General features: G+C 51.4%; 1 protein-coding gene across 1 annotated transcript in view; it reads left to right on the top strand.

Moving 5' to 3' along the window:
• Nucleotides 1-898: 898 nt before the first annotated feature.
• ndst2a (N-deacetylase/N-sulfotransferase (heparan glucosaminyl) 2a) overlaps nt 899-22,191 on the top strand; it is a 630,597-nt gene continuing 609,304 nt past the window's right edge. The window contains exon 1 of the mRNA XM_072491345.1: nt 899-1,128. The gene's annotated coding sequence lies outside the window, so the exon portion shown is untranslated. The remainder of the gene's footprint in view (nt 1,129-22,191) is intronic.

The following is a 22,191-nucleotide window of genomic DNA, read 5'->3' as shown; positions in this document are numbered from 1 at the left end:
TTCCCCCTGTGGTTTAACCCCGGGAGACAGATAGGGTCATTCCCCCTGTGGTTTATCCCAGGAGACAGACAGGGACCATTCCCCCTGTGGTTTAACCCGGGAGACAGACAGGGACCATTCCCCCTGTGGTTTATCCCGGGAGACAGACAGGGACCATTCCCCCTGTGGTTTATCCCGGGAGACAGACAGGGACCATTCCCCCTGTGGTTTTTCCTGGGGACAGACGGGGACCATTCCCCCTGTGGTTTATCCCGGGAGACAGACAGGGACCATTCCCCCTGTGGTTTTTCCTGGGGACAGACGGGGACCATTCCCCCTGTGGTTTATCCCGGGGGACAGGCAGGGACCATTCCCCCTGTGGTTTAACCCCGGGAGACAGATAGGGTCATTCCCCCTGTGGTTTATCCCAGGAGACAGACAGGGACCATTCCCCCTGTGGTTTATCCCGGGAGACAGACAGGGACCATTCCCCCTGTGGTTTATCCCGGGAGACAGACAGGGGGGAGACAGACCGGGACCATTCCCCCTGTGGTTTATCCCAGGGGACAGACTGGGACAATTCCCCCTGTGACTTATCGCGGGGGGCACAGAAGGTCCATTCCCCCTGTGGACTACCCTCTGTGGCTGTAACGGGTTCGCCTCCTGCAGCATTCTGATACAAATCCGTGCGAGGTTTCAATTCAGACCCCAACCACTAGCGGCTTGGGAGACGCTGGGAGACTCTTAGCACATCCCAGCACAAACCAGCATACATCACGCGCTCCATATGCTCCCCTTAGTGTTGACAAGCGGGAACCTCAATGCAAAGATGCTGGCAGCCTCTTTCCCCCTTTAAATCCCTCTTTCCCCAGCCGCCGCCTCCTCCCAACCCCCCTCTGGTTTGGAGTGTGAATGGTTGGCGCCACGGCTGGGTTCAATGTAGCAACTCTCCTGCGATGGCGTCTTTGCGAGGTTGAGCAGGGTTGTGGGCAGGCGCCTGCTCCCTTCTGTTTTTTTAAAGAAACATAAACAGTGATACATTGATAATTAAAGGAAGGCAGATCTGCTGCAGTCGCCTCCTCGGTGGCCCAGACCCCTCCTTGGCTACTTGGACCCGGCCAGAGTGTTGGAGAGGTGGGGGGGAAGCAGGTATGTTGAATGTTGTGCAGCGGAGAAAAAAGTTAATGAGCAAAAGAAAATGCTGGCTTCTTGCACGGGGTTACTGTATCAGCAGGCCCGGGCTACATTGTCACAGCTCCAGGTTGGGTACTGGACTTCAAATTAGTTTCATAGGGTCTGCGTTGCGCAGTTACACTGGAAACGTAGCCTGCAGATGAGAACAGTGAAATGGTGATATTGCAGGGTAAAAATTCTGGGAGTGGGGGAGTTTAAAAGAAACTTTTTGAACAACCCCAGGCTTTACAGCATCTCCTGTTGGAGAGTCAAGCAGCTTCGCTGATTCTTGTTGATTTCCAGATCCCCTTTGGTGTAATTGACACAATGCGAGACCCTTGTACGTTTCGCCTCTTCCCCCCACCCCCTACTGTCTCTTCCCCCCCCTACTGTCTCCCCCCCCTACTGTCTCTTCCCCCCCCTTACTGTCTCTTCTCCCCCCCTTACTGTCTCTTCTCCCCCCCTTACTGTCTCTTCTCCCCCCCCCCTACTGTCTCTTCCCCCCCCCCTACTGTCTCTTCCCCCCCCCCTACTGTCTCTTCCCCCCCCCTACTGTCTCTTCCCCCCCCTACTGTCTCTTCCCCCCCCCTACTGTCTCTTCCCCCCCCTACTGTCTCTTCCCCCCCCCACTGTCTCTTCCCCCCCCCTACTGTCTCTCCCCCCCCTACTGTCTCTCCCCCCCCTACTGTCTCTCCCCCCCCCTACTGTCTCTCCCCCCCCCTACTGTCTCTCCCCCCCCCTACTGTCCCCTCTCCCCCCCCCCCCTACTGTCTCTCCCCCCCCCCTACTGTCTCTCCCCCCCCCTACTGTCTCTCCCCCCCCCCTACTGTCTCTCCCCCCCCCCCTACTGTCTCTCCCCCCCCCCTACTGTCTCTCCCCCCCCCTACTGTCTCTCCCCCCCCCCTACTGTCTCTCCCCCCCCCTACTGTCTCTCCCCCCCCCTACTGTCTCTCCCCCCCCTCTCCCCCCCCCTACTGTCTCTCCCCCCCCCCCACTGTCTCTCCCCCCCCCCACTGTCTCTCCCCCCCCCCCCCCACTGTCTCTCCCCCCCCCACTGTCTCTCCCCCCCCCCACTGTCTCTCCCCCCCCCCCCCACTGTCTCTCCCCCCCCCCCCACTGTCTCTCCCCCCCCCCCACTGTCTCTCCCCCCCCCCCCCACTGTCTCTCCCCCCCCCCCACTGTCTCTTCTCCCCCCCCCCCACTGTCTCTCCCCCCCCCCCCCACTGTCTCTCCCCCCCCCCCCACTGTCTCTCCCCCCCCCCCCCCCACTGTCTCTCCCCCCCCCCCCCCCACTGTCTCTCCCCCCCCCCACTGTCTCTCCCCCCCCCACTGTCTCTCCCCCCCCCCACTGTCTCTCCCCCCCCCCACTGTCTCTCCCCCCCCCCCACTGTCTCTCCCCCCCCCCACTGTCTCTCCCCCCCCCCACTGTCTCTCCCCCCCCCCCACTGTCTCTCCCCCCCCCCACTGTCTCTCCCCCCCCCCCACTGTCTCTCCCCCCCCCCACTGTCTCTCCCCCCCCCCCCCACTGTCTCTCCCCCCCCCCCCCCACTGTCTCTCCCCCCCCCCCCCCCCCCACTGTCTCTCCCCCCCCCCCCCCCACTGTCTCTCCCCCCCCCCCCACTGTCTCTCCCCCCCCCTACTGTCTCTCCCCCCCCCCCTACTGTCTCTCCCCCCCCCCCTACTGTCTCTCCCCCCCCCCCTACTGTCTCTCCCCCCCCCTACTGTCTCTCCCCCCCCCCCCTACTGTCTCCCCCCCCCCCTACTGTCTCCCCCCCCCCCTACTGTCTCTCCCCCCCCTACTGTCTCTCCCCCCCCTACTGTCTCTCCCCCCCCTACTGTCTCTCCCCCCCCCCTACTGTCTCTCCCCCCCCCTACTGTCTCTCCCCCCCCCCCTACTGTCTCTCCCCCCCCCCCTACTGTCTCTCCCCCCCCCCCTACTGTCTCTCCCCCCCCCCCCTACTGTCTCTCCCCCCCCCCCTACTGTCTCTCCCCCCCCCCCTACTGTCTCTCCCCCCCCCCCTACTGTCTCTCCCCCCCCCCCCTACTGTCTCTCCCCCCCCTACTGTCTCTCCCCCCCCCTACTGTCTCTCCCCCCCCCCTACTGTCTCTCTCCCCCCCCCCACTGTCTCTTCCCCCCCCCCACTGTCTCTTCCCCCCCCCACTGTCTCTTCCCCCCCCCACTGTCTCTTCCCCCCCCCCACTGTCTCTTCCCCCCCCCCACTGTCTCTTCCCCCCCCCCACTGTCTCTTCCCCCCCCCCACTGTCTCTTCCCCCCCCCACTGTCTCTTCCCCCCCCACTGTCTCTTCCCCCCCCACCTCTTCTCTCCCCCCCACCTCTTCTCTCCCCCCCACCTCTTCTCTCCCCCCCCACCTCTTCTCTCCCCCCCCACCTCTTATCTCCCCCCCTCTTATCTCCCCCCCCTACCTCTTATCTCCCCCCCTCTTCTCTCCCCCCCCTCTTCTCTCCCCCCCCTCTTCTCTCCCCCCCCTCTTCTCTCCCCCCCCTCTTCTCTCCCCACCTCTTCTCTCCCCACCTCTTCTCTCCCCCCCCACCACTTCTCTCCCCCCCCACCTCTTCTCTCCCCCCCCACCTCTTCTCCCCCCCCACCTCTTCTCCCCCCCCACCTCTTCTCCCCCCCCACCTCTTCTCCCCCCCCCACCTCTTCTCCCCCCCACCTCTTCTCCCCCCCCACCTCTTCTCCCCCCCCACCTCTTCTCCCCCCCCACCTCTTCTCCCCCCCCACCTCTTCTCCCCCCCCACCTCTTCTCCCCCCCCACCTCTTCTCCCCCCCCACCTCTTCTCCCCCCCCACCTCTTCTCCCCCCCCACCTCTTCTCCCCCCCCACCTCTTCTCCCCCCCCACCTCTTCTCCCCCCCCACCTCTTCTCCCCCCCCACCTCTTCTCCCCCCCCCACCTCTTCTCCCCCCCCACCTCTTCTCCCCCCCACCTCTTCTCCCCCCCACCTCTTCTCCCCCCCACCTCTTCTCCCCCCCCACCTCTTCTCCCCCCCCACCTCTTCTCCCCCCCCACCTCTTCTCCCCCCCCACCTCTTCTCCCCCCCCACCTCTTCTCCCCCCCCACCTCTTCTCCCCCCCCACCTCTTCTCCCCCCCACCTCTTCTCCCCCCCCCCACTTCTTCTCCCCCTCCCCCCCCACCTCTTCTCCCCCCCACCTCTTCTCCCCCTCCCCCCCCACCTTTTCTCCCCCTCCCCCCCCACCTTTTCTCCCCCTCCCCCCCCACCTTTTCTCCCCCTCCCCCCCCACCTTTTCTCCCCCTCCCCCCCCACCTTTTCTCCCCCTCCCCCCCACCTCTTCTCCCCCTCCCCCCCACCTCTTCTCCCCCTCCCCCCCACCTCTTCTCCCCCTCCCCCCCCACCTCTTCTCCCCCTCCCCCCCCACCTCTTCTCCCCCTCCCCCCCCACCTCTTCTCCCCCTCCCCCCCCACCTCTTCTCCCCCTCTCCCCCCCACCTCTTCTCCCCCTCTCTCCCCCCCACCTCTTCTCCCCCTCTCTCCCCCCCACCTCTTCTCCCCCTCTCTCCCCCCCACCTCTTCTCCCCCTCTCCCCCCCCCCACCTCTTCTCCCCCTCTCCCCCCCCCACCTCTTCTCCCCCTCTCCCCCCCACCTCTTCTCCCCCTCTCCCCCCCACCTCTTCTCCCCCTCCCCCCCCCACCTCTTCTCCCCCTCCCCCCCACCTCTTCTCCCCCTCCCCCCCCCCCCTGAAAGCCGAGAAAGGGTGGGGTTTTTTCCCGCAGTTGAACCTCTTAACTCAAAAGGGCGAGTTTCTGGCAGAGGTAAGTTTGGACCCACATTCTGGCCAGGGATGCCTCTAGTCTCAACAGCTGTGTATCTTGCTCACAAAAAAAGGGAAACCTTAAATTTGATAGAGGCAGATCACTATCTGTTTACCAAAAGAGTCCTGTTTTTTGGGAGCCAAATAGTTGATTGAGGATGTGTAAAGGTTCTGACGAAGGTTACTCCATCGACTTGATTTATGTCCAGTGCAGAGCCATTAATATTTGTGCTGTATTTAAAGATTTGTATAAAAATTGTATTGATAAGCATTAGGCTGCAGCGGTAGTGGTGTAATTTCAATGTTCTGATGATGTGTGATTTCACAGGGTTGGTTACATTACAGTGGGGAGATTACACACTGTTAAATGATTGTGGTCTATTGAGATAAACAGAAGTCAGCTCCTTTTGTCCACTTGAGAGATTTTTCGAAAATATTTAAGTGTTGGAACTAGCATGTTTCTAAATGGCATCTTGCCCCCCCCCCCCCCCCCCCCCCCCCCCAACTGGGTTGGGAATAGAAACCTTTGAGAGAGACTTGCACTTAAATATAGTGCCTTTAAGCTAACCCAGAATATCTCAATGCTTTACCGCCAATCAAGTCCTTTTTGAAATGAGGACGCTGTTGTAAACACGGCAGCCAAATTGCAGCCAGCAAGTTCCTGCAAGTCGCAGCAATGTGATAATATCCACATAATCTGCTTTAGCGACTTTGGTCGAGGGGTAGATCCTGGCCAAGACTTAGCGACTTTGGTCGAGGGGTAGATCCTGGCCAAGACAAAGGCAAGGCAAAAAGAGTTTGCTCTTGAGAACTTAGTCACCGTGTAGATGGTGCAGCGGTTAGCACTGATGCCTCACAGCGTCAAGGACCCGGGCTCAATTAAACCTGGGTGACTGTGTGAAGTTTGCACCTTCTCCCAGCGTCAGTGTGGGTTTCCTCCGGGTGCTCCGGCTTCCTCCCACAGTCCAAAGATGTTCAGGTTAGGTGTATTGGCCGCACTAAATTGCGCTTTAATGTCCAAAGGTTAGGTCGGGTTACAAGGATGGGTGGGGAGTGGGCCTAGGTAGTGTGCTCTTTCGGATAGTAGGTGCAGACTCCATGGTCCAGTTGGCCTCCTTCTGCACTGTAGTGATTCTATGACAATTGAAACATGCAGTATTAGCCTGCAAAACATCTTCCTGCATATTTCCCTTTATTGTGTACTTAATTGTTTTATTTCAGATTTAATACATTTACATTTGGTTTAATATTTGTTTTTCCGTAAATGCTTTACCCGATGTATGCTTCACCCGATGCCGGTGTCTATGTATTTACATTGTGTAGCTTGTGTTGCCCTATTATGTATTTTCCTTTTATTTTCATGTACTAAATGACCTGTTTGAGCTGCTCACAGAAAAATACTTTTCACTGTACCTCGGTGCACATGACAATAAACAAATCCAATTCAAATGCTTCTGAAGATTAGGAGATGTTTGCGGGCACAAAATCTGTATAACATTCACCAAGAAGTTTCTTGCTGAATTACATTTACCTTTTTTGTAAAGGTGATAGACTGAAACCCATATTGCAAGGACCTTGTTTAAGTTGGGTCAATAGAAAAGGTCCATTCACTGCAGGAACATGCATTGCAACAGCAAACTGCAGCTCATGTTACACGCTGTTTTCAGCAGCAGCATAGTCCTTGACATTAGCCATTAGATACAGTAGATACAGCCCCATCACACTGATGCAGATTGGACACATGGTGGGAGACTAGTCAGCTCATTATGCCGGTGCTGCCTCTGAGCGAGCTATCCAATTAGTCCTATTTCCCACCCACCCTCTCCTCCTCCTCTACCATTCGGCACGTTTTCCCCCTTTTTAAAGAATCAAAACTGACAATGCCAGAAATGCTCAGTCGGTCAGGCAGTATCTGTGGAGAGAAACAGAGCCAACATTTTGGGTCAATGATGACCCTTCATCAGAACTGAGGAAAGGGCCAGCTTGGTGGCGCAATGGTAGCACTGCAGTCTCACGGCGCCAAGGTCCCAGGTTCGATCCTGGCTCTGGGTCACTGTCCGTGTGGAGTTTGCACATTCTCCCCGTGTTTGCGTGGGTTTCGCCCCCACAACCCAAAGATGTGCAGGGTAGGTGGATTGGCCACGCTAAATTGCCCCTTAATTGGAAAAAATGAATTGGGTACTCTAAATTTTTTTTAAAAGAACTGAGGAAAGATAGAAATGTAATGGGTTTTGAGCAAGTGAAAGGGGGTGGGAGGGAAGGACAGATCTGTGATTGGGTGGAGCTGGGGCAGGAGAGATTACATGACAAAAGGTGCCATGGGTGATGGACAGAATATAGAAACAAAAGATGTGTCCAGATGGAGGTCTGAATAGCTGTCCGAATGAAAAATGAATGAATAAGGAAAGAAATGGGTCAAAATGGGGGCAGAGGTTATGGTCTAAAATTGTTGAACTCAGTTGGAAACGCAAATTCCCGAGGATGCTGGAATCTGAAGCAAAAACAGAAAATGCTGGAAAATCTCAGCAGGTCTGACAGCATCTATGGAGAGGGAGCGTTTCGAGTCTGGATGACTGTCAAAGTTGAGTGCAGCAGGCTCTGCGATGCAGAGTTGAAAGACCAGGCCCTATTCCTTGAGCTTGCATTGAGCTTCCTTGGAATTCTGTGGCAGGCCAAGGGCAGAGAGATCTGAGTGGGAGCAAGGCTGAGAATTAAAATGACAAGTGACAGGAAGCTTGGGATTATGTTTGCAGAAGGAAGGAAGGTATTCCACAAATGCTCAACAATCTGCGTTTTGTCTCCCTCCCCTGTGTAGGTAGAGGAGAGCTCTTCAAGTATTGATCAAATTCCCTTTTCATGTTGGCGAATTAATCTGCTTCAGATAGTGTATTCCCAAACATAATATCTCACCACACTCAGGGAATCTCCATTAATTTCCCCTCTGGAATTTTGGTGCCAATTATCTTAAATCCATGTTCGCTGGTTTACTGATCCTCCTGTGAGTGAGAATCGTTTCTCACTATCCATATCTGTTTAAACCCTTCCCGTAACCTCATAGTGTTTACTATTGGTATGGAAAGACTTGTTAATCCCAGTACAAGTGCATCAATGTCCCATTTATACATAAAGAGTGAGTCTATTTGAATTTTTAAAAAAGCGACTCTAATTCAGCAACATTAGCTATCTGAAGGTTAGTGTTCACTGTGCAGGCAGGACCCCAGTTACAATAGCCGTGATCTGGTTAAAGAGCAGCTCCTCTGCTAATTTCTCCATGCCAGTGCGTCCCTCCTCCGTTACTGTTAGAAGCCTCCCATTTTCAAGTTCAATGAGCAATATGGCCATGGGAAAAAAGGTCATGAGGTGGTTTCCTCTCGCCTTCCTCGCGTGCGCTTAAAGGAAATGGCAGTCCTCTTCCTGAAGGATCCTGCACCTGAAAGTTGTCCGTCAAAGTTCTCGCTCTTCCGTCACCGCCATTGAAAATTCCTCGGCTTTGCTGTTGACCACGGCTCATAACCCCGAGCATGTGACCCTTTACCTTGGCCTCCAGAAGCTTGACCGCAGGACCTAGGCCGATGGCTTTGGTGCAGTGCAGTGCAGAAGGAGCATTGCATTGTAAAAGGTGTTGACTTTCTGACACGGGTGGGGTGTTGAAGGCTGCATGGCATTGCTCGAGCAAGGACAAGGGGGTTTGCTTGGTGTCCTGGCCAACATTCGTATGTCAAAACACTGCCAAAGTATAATGAATTGGTCATTCGTCTCTCTTGTTTGTGGTGCTGTGCTACTACACTGAGGAAGTTGGCAGCTGCAATTCTTCTAATAACAATACTGACTGGGCTTCAAAGTAGTTTGTTAATCGTGTAGTGTGATGGGGTGTTCTGAAAGGCAAAATATGAATGGAAGAGTTTATTTTCACAAAACAACAATAGTGCAGGTGTCCACGAATTGGAATCACAGGGGCTATCAATCTCCTGTGACTATGTGAATCTGGACATCTAAGTTATTGTGGTAAACTTGCCTGTGTGGGGTGATACAAAAATGTTTTAAAGATATTTGAGTTCATAACTGAATTTTACAATGATTGTTGTAGATAAAAACATAAAACAATAAAAGTTTGAGTCGGCTAGGTGGCCCCTCGAACCTGCTTTGCTATTTAGTAAGATCTTGACTGATGAGGACAGCACGGTGGCACAGTGGGTAGCACTGCAGTCTCACGCCGCCGAGGTCCCAGGTTCGATCCCGGCTCTGGGTCACTAATCGTGTGGAGGTTGCACATTCTCCCCGTGTTTGCGTGGGTTTCGCCCCCACAACCCAAAGATGTGCAAGGTAGGTGGATTGGCCTTGCTAAATTGCCCCTTAATTGGAAAAAATTTATTGGGTACTCTAAATTTATAAGAAAAAAAGATCATGACTGATATGCTGTTTCAACCATCGCTTTCACCACTATCCCCGTATCACTTAATTCCTTTGATGCCCCCAAGGGTGGCACAGTGGTTAGCACTGCTGCCTCACGCCGCCAAGGATCCGGGTTCAATTCTGGCCTTGGGTGACTGTCTTGTGGAGTTTGCACTTCCTCCCTGTGTCTGGGTGGGTTTTCTCCAGTTTCCTCCCACAGTCCAAAGGTGTGCAGGTTCAGTGAATTAGCCATGATAAATTGCCCCTTAGTGTCCAAGCATGTGCAAGTTAGGTAACGGGGTAGGGGAGTGGACATGGGTAAGGTGTTCTTTTGAAAGGTCAGTGCAGACTTGACGGGCCTAATGGCCTCCTTCTGCACTCAAGGGATTCTATTTAAAAAATAATTCTATAAAAAAAACCTATGACTTCTGTCTTGAGTTTCCTCAGTGACTGAGCATCTCCAGCCCTCTGGGGCAGAGAGTGGGTTCTGTATTCAATAATCTTTACAGATGTGGTTCAGTGTGTTCTGTTGCACCGGTCTTTAATAACCTGCTTTGAATATGCAATAAGTGCAGAAAATGCTGGAAACGCACAGCACGTCATGCAGCGTCTCAGGAGAGAGAAACAGCTAACGTTTCACACCAATGACCTTTATTCAGTACTCATTGAATGCAGAGTGCTATGACTCGGAATGTATACAGTTGTTTAGCAGTGTTGCTTCACAGCGCCTGGGAACAGGGTTCAATTCCCGCCTTGGGTCACTGTCTGTGTGGAGTCTGCACATTCTCCATGTGTCTGTGTGGGTTTCCTCCGGTGCTCCGGTTTCCTCCCACAAGTCCCGAAAGATGCGTTTGTAAGGTAATTTGGACATTCTGAATTCTCCCTCAGTATACCCGAACAGGTGCCAGAGTGAGGTGACTAGGGGCTTTTTGCAGTAACTTCATTGCATTGTCAATGTAAGCCTACTTGTGACACTAATAAAGATTATTATTGTTGTATCACGTTTAGGGAGTTAGGCTGGAAGTTAAAAGCCAGGACAGACAGAGTTGTCATCTCTGGTTTGTTGCCGGTGCCACGTGATAGCAAGGCTAGGAATAGGGAGAGAGTGCAGTTGAACACGTGGCTGCAGGAATGGTGTAGGAGGGAGGGCTTCAGGTATTTGGATAATTGGAGCGCATTCTGGGGAAGGTGGGACCTGTACAAGCAGGACGGGTTGCATCTGAACCAGAGGGGCACCAATATCCTGGGAGGGAGGTTTTCTAGTACTCTTCGGGAGGGTTTAAACTAATTTGGCTGGGGAATGGGAACCGGATTTGTAGTCCAGCAAACTAAGGTAGCCGATATTCAGGACGCCAAAGCGTGTAATGAGGCAGTGGGGAAGGGAACACTGACAAAGGAGAGTACTTGCAGGCACGGAGATGGGTTGAAGTGTGTATACTTCAACGCAAGAAGCATCAGGAACAAGGTGGGTGAACTTAAGGCATGGATCGGTACTTGGGACTACGATGTGGTGGCCATCACGGAAACTTGGATAGAAGAGGGGCAGAAATGGTTGTTGGAGGTCCCTGGTTATAGATGTTTCAATAAGATTAGGGAGGGTGGTAAAAGAGGTGGGGGGGGTGGCATTGTTAATTAGAGATAGTATAACAGCTGCAGAAAGGCAGTTCGAGGAGTATCACCCTAATGAGGTAGTATGGGTTGAAGTCAGAAATAGGAAAGGAGCAGTCACCTTGTTAGGAGTTTTCTATAGGCCCCCCCCAATAGTAGCAGAGATGTGGAGGAACAGATTGGGAAACAGATTTTGGAAAGGTGCAGAAGTCACAGGGTAGTAGTCATGGGTGACTTTAACTTCCCAAATATTGAGTGGAAACTCTTTAGATCAAATAGTTTGGATGGGGTGGTGTTTGTGCAGTGTGTCCAGGAAGCTTTTCTAACACAGTATGTAGATTGTCCGACCAGAGGAGGGGCAATATTGGATTTAGTACTTGGTAATGAACCAGGGCAAGTGATAGATTTGTTAGTGAGGGAGCATTTTGGAGATAGTGACCACAATTCTGTGACTTTCACTTTAGTAATGGAGAGGGATAGGTGCGTGCAACAGGGCAAGGTTTACAATTGGGGGAAGGGTAAATACGATGTTGTCAGACAAGAATTGAAGTGCATAAGGTGGGAACATAGGCTGTCAGGGAAGGACACAAGTGAAATGTGGAACTTGTTCAAGGAACAGGTACTACGTGTCCTTGATATGTATGTCCCTGTCAGGCAGGGAAGAGATGGTCGAGTGAGGGAACCATGGTTGACACGAGAGGTTGAATGTCTTGTTAAGAGGAAAAAAGAGGCTTATGTAAGGCTGCGGAAACGAGGTTCAGACAGGGCATTGGAGGGATACAAGATAGCCAGGAGGGAACTGAAGAAAGGGATTAGGAGAGCTAAGAGAGAGCATGAACAATCTTTGGCGGGTAGGATCAAGGAAAACCCCAAGGCCTTTTACACATATGTGAGAAATATGAGAATGACTAGAGCGAGGGTAGGTCCGATCAAGGACAGTAGCGGGAGATTGTGTATTGAGTCTGAAGAGATAGGAGAGGTCTTGAATGAGTACTTTTCTTCTGTATTCACAAATGAAAGGGGCGATATTGTTGGAGAGGGCAGTGTGAAACAGATTGGTAAGCTCGAGGAAATACTTGTTAGGAAGGAAGATGTGTTGGGCATTTTGAAAAACTTGAGGATAGACAAGTCCCCCGGGCCTGACGAGATATATCCAAGGATTCTATGGGAAGCAAGAGATGAAATTGCAGAGCCGTTGGCAATGATCTTTTCGTCCTCACTGTCAACAGGGGTGGTACCATGGGATTGGAGAGTGGCGAATGTCGTGCCCCTGTTCAAAAAAGGGACTAGGGATAACCCTGGGAATTACAGGTCAGTTAGTCTTACTTCGGTGGTAGGCAAAGTAATGGAAAGGGTACTGAAGGAGAGGATTTCTAAGCACCTGGAAAGACACTGCTTGATTAGGGATAGTCAGCACGGATTTGTGAGGTATTGCCTTACAAGTCTTATTGAATTCTTTGAGGAGGTGACCAAGCATGTGGATGAAGGTAAAGCAGTGGATGTAGTGTACATGGATTTTAATAAAGCATTTGATAAGGTTCACCATGGTAGGCTTCTGCAGAAAGTAAGGAGGCATGGGATAGTGGGAAATTTGGCCAGTTGGATAACGAACTGGCTAGCCGATAGAAGTCAGAGAGTGGTGGTGGATGGCAAATATTCAGCCTGGATCCCAGTTACCAGTGGCGTACCGCAGTGATCAGTTCTGGGTCCTCTGCTGTTTGTGATTTTCATTAATGACTTGGATGAGGGAGTTGAAGGGTGGGTCAGTAAATTTTCAGACAATACGAAGATTGGTGCAGTTGTGGATAGTAAGGAGGGCTGTTGTCGGCTGCAAAGAGACATAGATAGGATGCAGAGCTGTGCTGAGAAGTGGCAGATGGAGTTTAACCCTGAACAGTGTGAGGTTGTCCATTTTGGAAGGACAAATATGAATGCTGAATACAGGGTTAACGGTAGAGTTCTTGGCAATGTGGAGGAGCAGAGAGATCTTGGGGTCTATGTTCATACATCTTTGAAAGTTGCCACTCAAGTGGATAGAGCTGTGAAGAAGGCCTATGGTGTGCTCGCGTTCATTAACAGAGGGATTGAATTTAAGAGCTGTGAGGTGATGATGCAGCTATACAAAACTTTGGTAAGGCCACATTTGGAGTACTGTGTACAGTTCTGATCGCCTCATTTTAGGAAGGATGTGGAAGCTTTGGAAAAGGTGCAAAGAAGATTTACCAGGATGTTGCCTGGAATGGAGAGTAGGTCTTACGAGGAAAGGTTGAGGGTGCTAGGCCTTTTCTCATTAGAACGGAGAAGGATGAGGGGCGACTTGATAGAGGTTTATAAGATGATCAGGGGAATAGATAGAGTAGACAGTCAGAGACTTTTTCCTCGGGTGGAACAAACCATTACAAGGGGACATAAATTTAAGGTGAAAGGTGGAAGATATAGGAGGGATATCAGAGGTAGGTTCTTTACCCAGAGAGTAGTGGGGGCATGGAATGCACTGCCTGTGGAAGTAGTTGAGTCGGAAACATTAGGGACCTTCAAGCAGCTATTGGATAGGTACATGGATTACGGTAAAATGATATAGTGTAGATTTATTTGTTCTTCAGGGCAGCACGGTAGCATTGTGGATAGCACAATTGCTTCACAGCTCCAGGGTCCCAGGTTCGATTCCGGCTTGGGTCACTGTCTGTGCGGAGTCTGCACGTCCTCCCCGTGTCTGCGTGGGTTTCCTCCGGGTGCTCCGGTTTCCTCCCACAGTCCAAAGATGTGCAGGTTAGGTGGATTGGCCATGATAAATTGCCTTAGTGTCCAAAATTGCCCTTGGTGTTGGGTGGAGGTGTTGTGTTTGGGTAGGGTGCTCTTTCCAAGAGCCGGTGCAGACTCTCTGGACCGAATGGCCTCCTTCTGCACTGTAAATTCAATGATAATCTATGATTAATCTAGGACAAAGGTTCCGCACAACATCGTGGGCCGAAGGGCCTGTTCTGTGCTGTATTTTCTATGTTCTATGTATCATATACCCTTCAGATGATAAGGTAAGAGGATAGCCTTCTCCTTAATTGAAAAGCAGACATATAAATTTCCGTACAAAAATCACCTTCTGCTTACCAATGCAGTTTGCTGTGCTAACTACCTCTTGGATTATATTTCTTTTATGTGCTGGTACATAAAGTGTTAAGAGCCGAATCGGAGAGTTTTTTCACTGGAGTGCTCTTAGCAATGTTTTTTTTGCATAAAACCATAGAAGGAAGCTATTCGGCCCATCGGGCCTGCACTGACACTCTGAAAGATCACCCCACCTCGGCCCCCGCCCTATCCCCCTAACCCTGTAATCCCATCTAACCTGCGCACCTTTGAACTGTGGGAGGAAACCCATGCAGACACGGGGAGAAAGTGCAAACTCCATGCACAGTCACCCAAGGCCGAAATTGAACCCGGATCCCTGGTGCTGTGAGGCAGCAGTGCTAACCACTGTGCCACCATGCCAATCCATGAAAAGAAAACATTTTGCTCATTAAAATCACTTTACAATGTTGACTTATAATGTGTCTTTAACATGCGCAAGGCACTTCACTGGCAAAACTGACCTGTGAAACTCGGCTGTTATTTTGTTTATCTGCAGATTTTGAAATTTGCCAAGTGCGACAATGGGAGTAAATGCAGAGGTTTATAGAAAAATGCTACCTGTGCCAATATTCAATTAAGTGACCACGAGTACTGACTGCACCATTGGAAAATACCATTTTTTTTCTGTTAAAAGTTGCAGTTAATCTTTGTTGGCCAGAACTTGTGACAAATGTGTTGCTGAAGGCGCAAAATAATTTCTAGTTTGCTTTTGGTTCTGAAACTAAGGATTTTAGGGTATCAAGCAAACTTAAAATCAATTATATGCAACGCAGCTCAATGCAATGGATCAAATTCAAATCACGAGTATTTTCCTCGCATCCTAAAGCTTTTGGAAGTCTTTAGAGACGTACTACGGCCTGAATCTCTCGCATATTTGGCTCAAAAGCAAGACTCTGATCTCCAGGATAGTTTGGGGAAAGTAGCTCCTGCTTCTGATTAAGAAAAAGTAATTAATCAAGTAGATGAAGTAATTACTCAAGATTCACCTGAGGAAGGAGCAGTGCTCCGAAAGCTAGTGTTTGAAACAAACCTGTTGGTGTAAGACGTCTTACTGTGCTCACCCCAGTCCAACAGCGGCATCTCCACATCGTAATTAATCAAGACCTTTCACATCATGTCCTAAATCACTAGCACAGTTGAACTTGATGATAGGAATGAAGCCTGACATTGTGTTCTTTGGTGAGAGTCTTCCCCAACAATTCTTTGCCACCATGGAGTCCGATTTCCCTAAATGTGACCTCCTCATCATCATGGGCACCTCCCTGCAAGTCCAACCATTTGCATCGCTTGCCAGCAGAGAGTCTGACCCAACACCTCGGCTTCTCATTAACAAGGAAATCACTCATCAGGGTGACCCCGTGATGGCCTTATTGGGTCTTGGAGCGTCCTTTGACTTTGACTCTGAAAAAGCCTACAGGGATGTGGCTTATGTGGGTTCCTGTGATGACTGCTGTATTGCTCTGGCTGATCTACTGGGCTGGAAGGAAGAACTTGAAGGTGTTGTGAAAAAGGAGCATGCCTTGATAGATGGTAAGACTAAGGGTGCACAGGGCATGGCTGACCCCCAGGCTCCAGAGGAGAAGGAAAGCGAGCCAGAGGTGGAGAGAAGTGAGCAAGCGGCCGACATGGAGAAGGTGGATACGCCAAGCAGTTAACAAGGATGCCAATAAGACACAATCCGGTCTCGTGCCCCTTTTAAAAAATACTTTGTGTTAACCGTTTGCAGTGGCTGCCCGGACGTGGAACTGATTCTCCCTCTTTCTATTACACTTACAACCTCCTGCCATTCAACAGATGATTCTCGTCGCATTTTGCTGCGCCATCACAAGATGTTTTGCTTTTCCTTTGCGGGTTTGATTATAGACATCTAGTGGGGGTGGACGAGTATAGCCGTAATCCAGTCAGACCAGATAGTGCCCACGGCAACCTGAACAATGAAAGGTTCCCCCGCTTTGAAATCCTTTGTATGTTTATTCCTATAAATCAAGTTGGGGCCAAAACTATCGCTCTCTAGAAGCTAACTCCACTCGCAGAAAATTGTTTTTTTTTTAATAAACCGTTGTGTTAATGGAGAGCTCTGAGTCGAGAGAGAAAACACTTGTCTGGCAAGTATTGGACAAGGAAGTCCTGTAACTAATTGGAGGGAAAATGTCTCACAAATCCAGGGTGATGAATATTAAACTTAAAACCCTTTAAACGTAACATCTTTAAATTCCCCTCATATATATTTTTTTTAATTTTTTTTATTTATTTTTTATTTTTTTAAATTTTATTTATATATATATATATATATATGGATGGTATGTTTCTGCTGTTTAAACTGTGAAATAAAGCTTCAAATTAAAAAAAAAAAAGAACTTCATGATAGCCAACGTTTGAAATCTGACATTAGATTATAAACAAAAAAATCGCACTCTGGTATTTGCTACTGTTCACAGACAGAAATGGATTTAGTTTCCTATTGTATGTACCAACCATGAAGATCTTAGTTGGTGGGCTTGATGTCTTTGAATGGTACTGCAATTTATGCATATACATTGTCAACTGTATTGTTGTATTATGCAGTCCATACACTGAGATCTTGTGTCTGTTCTGCATATGTTATCTCTACTACGTCTCCCTCTCTCTGCGTGTGTGTGTTTGTCAGATAAATGCAGCTGATTTTAACTATGTGCATTTGAATGGGTTTTGAATCCGTTTAAAAAAAAAAAAAAAAAATTAAAACATTTAGAGTGCCCAATTAATTTTTTTCCAATTCGGGGGCAATTTAGCGTGGCCAATCCCTGCACATCTTTGGGTTGTGGGGGTGAGACCCACGCAGACACAGGGAGGATGTTCAAACTCTACATGGAGACAGTGACCCGGGGCTGGGATCAAACCGGGGTCCTCGGCGCTGTGAGGCAGCAGTGCTTACCACTGCGGCACCATGCTCCTGGGTTTTAAGTGAGTTAGTATCTCACCCATTATAATATCTGTACATATAGTTCTTCCCCCCCCCCCCCCCCCCCAAAAAAAGTGAAAAGCAGCCCATGGTCATCTGGGACTAGGCGACGTTACTGTACCTTTACATTAAGCTGTAACTCCGCTCCTTGTTTTCTGTGATTCCATGGGTGCAGTTTAACTGTCCCCCTACAATGTGGTACTTGATCACAGTGGCATTTCGAATTTCTGTAACATGGTGTTTTGTTTCCCTGTGCTGTGATGAGAATAATATGCTTGGCGTGTGCTCAGGACGATGGTTGAAAACTCTTGTGCAGAATTGGAGTATACTGTTTGGGGTGTTTGATAGGTGAACTGGGAGCTTCAAAATAAATTTGAGGCCTTTGGTTTTCCAGTGTTTCCTCTCCAGCAATCTGTTACTTTTGTCCTGTTTGCATTTGGTCAGCGACCTGGCTGGGATAAGCACCTATTTTTTGCCCTGCAGAAGTGTGACTTCTTGAGGTGTGACACCCTTGAAAAGTGAGATGAATTGGAAACCCACTATTTATCTTTCTGTTTGAATATTGCTGAAAAGAGAGACCTATTACCAAAGCTTTTCCTCTTGCACTCACATGGACAAATGCAAAAATACCAAATTTCAAACAATCACAACAATTAATACTCCCAAGAGAAAAAGTTGGCAAGTGTGTCCCAACAATAGGCTGATCGAGTCAAATAGCACGTTCCATCAGCTGTTTGTCACCGGCAGAGTACAGGCAGCCCCCACTTGCAAAACCCAAAACAAATTGTCTGCTGTTAGATTTGACTCTATGACAGAGCAGCACTTGCTGAACAATCCTGAGTATGCTAATAGCCACACCAACAACCAATTTAAGATACTCCATTGGTCTCTTAATTTACACTTTCCCAAAGTGATATACATGTATGCACAGGGATCTGTTCTCTGAAAATACAAGGAATATGATCAAGCCTTGTACCTTTTTGAATTACCCGGGAACTTGGGGGACCTATAATTCCCCATTGCGTTTTCCATGAGCAGCACAATGGAAGAGTGGTTAGCACTACTGCCTCACAGTGCCAGGGTTCAATTCCGGTCTTGGGTGACTGTAGAGTTTGCACTTTCTCCCCGTGCCTGAGTGGTTTTCCTCCGGGCGCTCTGGTTTCCTCCCACAGGCCAAAGATGTGCAGGTTAGCTGGGGTTACAGGAGCTAGGGCGGGGGAATGGTCCTCGGTAAGGTTTTCTTTCTGAGGGTCAGTGCAGCCTCGATGGGCTGAATGGCTTCCTTCTGCGTTGCAGTGATTCCATGTTCTATGTTCATGGAAATGCCTGAGCCAATTGAACTCAACTTGCCCACACAATCAGCATTTGAAATTTGATCATTTGAAATTTGACCTTCTTGCATTTAATCCTAAGGAGAACAAGACAAAAGGCAACCTGTCTCTCCAGCAATATTCAAATTCTGTTTGTCAAGTTAAACTTGCTGGGTCATGTTCTCTCCCTCTTGTCATGATATTCAAACACACACATCATGATAGACACACCAACAGACAAATCAGAACACACAACACCACAACCAATGACAGAAAGATATAAAAGCACAGACACGACCCCCGGTGGTCAGTATTAGCTGCAGAGGAGAACCAGGACACATCTATTGCCAAACACACTCAGGGAGACAGCACGTGCAGAGTATCCAGAACGAACTGTATTATAAGAGTTATAATAAAATAGAGTTGTACCACATACAACTGTGTTGGCTCATCTGTGCACCAGAGCACCCAACACCACACCTCTCATTTTAAACAACTTTATATAAGCTTAAATTTCATATTTTGAAGGCCTACCAATAAATGACAACCAACAAGGAGCGGGAGAAATGTATGAATCTAATGAAATGCAACTCGGAGGCTAAATCTCTGGTAAACATAAGAATTAGGAGCAGAAGTAGGCCACTCGGTCCTTCGAGCCTGTGCTACCATTCAATGTGGCCATGGCTCACCCTCTATCTCAAAGTAGTACTCCTGTTCACTTCCCTGTATCCCTTGATGCCTTTAGCATCCAGAAATCTATTTATTTTTGTCCCATTAAGGTGGCCAATCCACCGACCCTGCACATCTTTGGGTTGTGGGGGTGAGACCCACGCAGACACGGGGAGAATGTGTAGAAATCTATTTCTTTCTTTATTACATTGGAGACTTGACCTTCACAGCCCTCTGCAGATAGAGTTCCACAGGTTCAGCATCCTCTGATTGGAGAAATCTCTCCTCATCTCAATCCTTAAAGGCCCAAGAGGGTATCTCTGTCGACCTATGGAGACACACTCCTTTTCGGAGCTGCAATGTGCTGAAACAGTGAGATAACAAATGATTGTTGATTTTTCAACTTTCTCTTCAATTTAATTCCTGCCTCTTCCTGCTGGACAGCCCTGCTTGTAGTTATGTATCTGACTTGTGCCAGTTCACAGGTGCTAGAGCTCCATCTTACGGGATAAATTGCCTGATGTCCAATAATGCTAGCGTCATTAATAGATTACCAGGTAAATAAAAACTGTCCAACTGCAGACATGATTTAATGATGGGTGAAATGATTAAAAATATATTAGCACAGCCGCTGAATATTGGAGGTCTGTAATATATTGTTACAAATGTTTCAACCTCCCAGTTCCCATTATTAGTCCTTTTCAAATTAAGATCCTTTTTAAAATTCAGGGCTGCACAGTATTTGCCATGGGCACGTCTTATGATCCTCGGTTCATACTTTCTCAAATGTCTGTGATTCTCTCTCGCTCGCCCCTCTCTCTCGCTCGCCCCTCTCTCTCGCTCGCCCCTCTCTCTCGCTCGCCCCTCTCTCTCGCTCGCCCCTCTCTCTCGCTCGCCCCTCTCTCTCGCTCGCCCCTCTCTCTCGCTCGCCCCTCTCTCTCGCTCGCCCCTCTCTCTCGCTCGCCCCTCTCTCTCGCTCGCCCCTCTCTCTCGCTCGCCCCTCTCTCTCGCTCGCCCCTCTCTCTCGCTCGCCCCTCTCTCTCGCTCGCCCCTCTCTCTCGCTCGCCCCTCTCTCTCGCTCGCCCCTCTCTCTCGCTCGCCCCTCTCTCTCGCTCGCCCCTCTCTCTCGCTCGCCCCTCTCTCTCGCTCGCCCCTCTCTCTCGCTCGCCCCTCTCTCTCGCTCGCCCCTCTCTCTCGCTCGCCCCTCTCGCTCGCTCGCCCCTCTCGCTCGCTCGCCCCTCTCGCTCGCTCGCCCCTCTCGCTCGCTCGCCCCTCTCTCTCGCTCGCCCCTCTCTCTCGCTCGCCCCTCTCTCTCGCTCGCCCCTCTCTCTCGCTCGCCCCTCTCTCTCGCTCGCCCCTCTCTCTCGCTCGCCCCTCTCTCTCGCTCGCCCCTCTCTCTCGCTCGCCCCTCTCTCTCGCTCGCCCCTCTCTCTCGCTCGCCCCTCTCTCTCGCTCGCCCCTCTCTCTCGCTCGCCCCTCTCTCTCGCTCGCCCCTCTCTCTCGCTCGCCCCTCTCTCTCGCTCGCCCCTCTCTCTCGCTCGCCCCTCTCTCTCGCTCGCCCCTCTCTCTCGCTCGCCCCTCTCTCTCGCTCGCCCCTCTCTCTCGCTCGCCCCTCTCTCTCGCTCGCCCCTCTCTCTCGCTCGCCCCTCTCTCTCTCGCTCGCCCCTCTCTCTCGCTCGCCCTTCTCTCTCTCTCTCGCTCGCCCCTCCTTCTCTCTCTCGCTCGCCCCTCCTTCTCTCTCTCACGCTCGCCCCTCCTTCTCTCTCTCTCGCTCGCCCCTCCTTCTCTCTCTCTCGCTCGCCCCTCCTTCTCTCTCTCTCGCTCGCCCCTCCTTCTCTCTCTCTCGCTCGCCCCTCCTTCTCTCTCTCTCGCTCGCCCCTCCTTCTCTCTCTCTCGCTCGCCCCTCCTTCTCTCTCTCTCGCTCGCCCCTCCTTCTCTCTCTCTCGCTCGCCCCTCCTTCTCTCTCTCTCGCTCGCCCCTCCTTCTCTCTCTCTCTCGCTCGCCCCTCCTTCTCTCTCTCTCTCGCTCGCCCCTCCTTCTCTCTCTCTCTCGCTCGCCCCTCCTTCTCTCTCTCTCTCGCTCGCCCCTCCTTCTCTCTCTCTCTCGCTCGCCCCTCCTTCTCTCTCTCTCTCGCTCGCCCCTCCTTCTCTCTCTCTCTCGCTCGCCCCTCCTTCTCTCTCTCTCTCGCTCGCCCCTCCTTCTCTCTCTCTCTCGCTCGCCCCTCCTTCTCTCTCTCTCTCGCTCGCCCCTCCTTCTCTCTCTCTCTCGCTCGCCCCTCCTTCTCTCTCTCTCTCGCTCGCCCCTCCTTCTCTCTCTCTCTCGCTCGCCCCTCCTTCTCTCTCTCTCTCGCTCGCCCCTCCTTCTCTCTCTCTCTCGCTCGCCCCTCCTTCTCTCTCTCTCTCGCTCGCCCCTCCTTCTCTCTCTCTCTCGCTCGCCCCTCCTTCTCTCTCTCTCTCGCTCGCCCCTCCTTCTCTCTCTCTCTCGCTCGCCCCTCCTTCTCTCTCTCTCTCGCTCGCCCCTCCTTCTCTCTCTCTCTCGCTCGCCCCTCCTTCTCTCTCTCTCTCGCTCGCCCCTCCTTCTCTCTCTCTCTCGCTCGCCCCTCCTTCTCTCTCTCTCTCGCTCGCCCCTCCTTCTCTCTCTCTCTCGCTCGCCCCTCCTTCTCTCTCTCTCTCGCTCGCCCCTCCTTCTCTCTCTCTCTCTCGCTCGCCCCTCCTTCTCTCTCTCTCTCGCTCGCCCCTCCTTCTCTCTCTCTCTCGCTCGCCCCTCCTTCTCTCTCTCTCTCGCTCGCCCCTCCTTCTCTCTCTCTCTCGCTCGCCCCTCCTTCTCTCTCTCTCTCGCTCGCCCCTCCTTCTCTCTCTCTCTCGCTCGCCCCTCCTTCTCTCTCTCTCTCGCTCGCCCCTCCTTCTCTCTCTCTCTCGCTCGCCCCTCCTTCTCTCTCTCTCTCGCTCGCCCCTCCTTCTCTCTCTCTCTCGCTCGCCCCTCCTTCTCTCTCTCTCTCGCTCGCCCCTCCTTCTCTCTCTCTCTCGCTCGCCCCTCCTTCTCTCTCTCTCTCGCTCGCCCCTCCTTCTCTCTCTCTCTCGCTCGCCCCTCCTTCTCTCTCTCTCTCGCTCGCCCCTCCTTCTCTCTCTCTCTCGCTCGCCCCTCCTTCTCTCTCTCTCTCGCTCGCCCCTCCTTCTCTCTCTCTCTCGCTCGCCCCTCCTTCT

This window comes from Scyliorhinus torazame, chromosome 28 (genome assembly GCF_047496885.1).
Source record: "Scyliorhinus torazame isolate Kashiwa2021f chromosome 28, sScyTor2.1, whole genome shotgun sequence".
Taxonomy (NCBI): Eukaryota; Metazoa; Chordata; class Chondrichthyes; order Carcharhiniformes; family Scyliorhinidae; genus Scyliorhinus; species Scyliorhinus torazame.
This window is presented reverse-complemented; position numbering and strand designations above follow the sequence as displayed.